Source organism: Myotis brandtii, unplaced genomic scaffold (genome assembly GCF_000412655.1).
Source record: "Myotis brandtii unplaced genomic scaffold, ASM41265v1 scaffold62, whole genome shotgun sequence".
In the NCBI taxonomy this organism is placed as follows: domain Eukaryota; kingdom Metazoa; phylum Chordata; class Mammalia; order Chiroptera; family Vespertilionidae; genus Myotis; species Myotis brandtii.
The window spans coordinates 1,856,584-1,858,885 of NW_005370366.1; the positions used below are offsets into that span (position 1 = coordinate 1,856,584).

Below are 2,302 nucleotides of genomic sequence, written 5' to 3' on the forward strand. Positions count from 1 at the left end.
AGATTTTCCAGAGGATTCTGAAGTTGAAGCCATCACAGCTACTGTTTTGGGAGGAGGAGGAAGCTGGGGAGAAAGGGAGGAACTTGAAGGGCCTCCGAGCTGCCCTCCAAGAAGTCATGTCCTCATCACTCAGATGTGTGTCTGTGGAGGACATGGCCTTCCTGGCCAGGGAGTTGGGGATCCAGATAGATCAAGACTTTGAGAACGTTCAAGGAATTCAAGTTTCCCCTGGTGAAAACTTGGCTGGAACAGTTGAAGATGAGGGGCAACAAAGACACAGCCAGAAAGCTCATCTGAAATCCCCATTGAGATGCCTATGAAAGAGCCTGGAGCTGAAGGCGAGGTCACCCAGGCTCTTCAGAATTTCCACCTCATCCCAGTATTCATGCCTTATATGCAAAACCTCTGTTCGTTCCCAGTCAGAATTGGAGGCCACTTTAACTGTGTTCCTGTGAAAGCCCCTAGGGTTACAGGCTTCTGCCTTGGGTCAGAGCAGAAGTCTAAGTGGTTCCATCCTCCACCCTTTCAGATTTCAAGTGTCCATAGTCAAGATAGAAGTTTTGGGGTTTAGTACTTCCAACCCCAGAGATTTTGTTCTGTTGAAAGTTTTATAAAATTTTCGAGACCTGCTCGGGGACATCACATGGTTGGAGCATTTGGGAGACCACCAAGACCCATTTGGCTTGGCAGACCACAGACAATGGGAGCTTGTGCAAGGTCTGCCATATTGGTCTCCCTGGTAGGTCACTTCCACTCACAGCCAACAGGACCAGTTGGGAAGCCACCGCCTAGGCAAGCCCACGCCCGGGGAACACAGCCACCTGAGACAACTGAAAAACTGATGAGAACATTATCCCACACTGTGACTCCTCACTCTCGAAACTTTCAGCCAGCAGGAGTCATACACAGACCCCTAAGGCCTGCTTTTCAGCAGGGATTCAAGCTAAAGACAAGGTGGGCCTTCAAATCCAGCTGGCCAAATGGGATCCCATCCTATGTCCAACAACAGATTTTTACCCAACTCTCTGTTCCGTCAGCCCACACCACCCCAGGGCAAGCATTCCCAGCCCCAAACCCTTCTAACCTATGGCCTCTCAACCCAAACCTACCAAAACAAAACCCACTCATCCCCAGCCCTCCCAAGCTAGATGCTCTCCATCCAAACCCACTCATCCCCAGCCCTCTCAAGCTAGATGCTCTTTATCCAAACCCACTCAACCTAAGCCTTCCCAATCTAGGCCTTAGCCCAGACCTACTCAACCCAAGTCATCAGGAATCAGTGCCTCACAGGCTAAGGCATCCTACTTGAGAGCAGGGCCCAAGAGGGGAGGGAAGCATTAAAGTACTTACTTCAGAGACCTATGAAATGTATCCTTTACCCAGGCCATTCCGATCACAGAATAGTAACATAAAGAAGAGTGGCAGTGATGGTAAGAGACCACTACCATTAGCATTACACAGAAAAGGAGATATGCACAGCCTAATTGTTTTCATTAAGCTGTAAGAATTGTGTCCCTAAGAAAGAGGAAAAATATGAAAGAATTAAGAATAGAATAAAGCGGTAAATAAATTAATTGAATCCAGTCTTGAGTTTTAGGTAATATATAACCTGAATCCAGGGAATGGGCTTATGAGGCAGCCCCACTTGGGGAAGAATGAGGTTGGAGTCTCCAATTGCAAAAGAGATAATAAATTAGGGCTCGGTTGCCTCAGTGTTGCAAATAAAATTGCCTTAGATGTTGGCTGCTCCAGGGGTGTCTTGGTCAAAATTTTTGGTTTAATATCAGGCATTAACCAGATAACCCTGTTTGTTTAGGATAATCAATTTGCTTGTGGTAACAGCCCCAATTTGCTTAGATGATAAAATTCTCTCATTTGACCCTTATTTATAGAAATAATGAACTATCAACCAATAAAATTATTTTTCATTAACTTAAAAAAAAAAAGAGACAATGAGAGAAAACTTTCCTGACTTGGGGAAGAAAAAAGTCATACCAGTTCAAGAAGCACAGAGAATCTCAAACAAGATGAACCCAAAAAGACTGACACCAAGACACTTCATAATTAAATTAGCAAACGTTAAAGAAAGAATCTTAAAGGCTGCAAGAGAGAGACAGAAAGTTACCTACAGGGGATCTCCCATTAGACTATCAAATGATTTCTCAACAGAAACACATCAGGCCAGAAGGGAATGGATTGAAGTATACAAAGTGATTCAAAGCAAGGGACTGGATCCATCCAAGAATACTCTATCCAGCAAGGCTATCATTCAAAATCAGAAGCTTCACAGACGAAAACAAAA

General features: G+C 44.7%; 1 pseudogene; it reads left to right on the forward strand.

The window, feature by feature from the left end:
* LOC102256145 overlaps window positions 1-1,557 on the forward strand; it is a 7,707-nt pseudogene extending 6,150 nt beyond the window's left edge.
* Window positions 1,558-2,302: the final 745 nt, after the last annotated feature.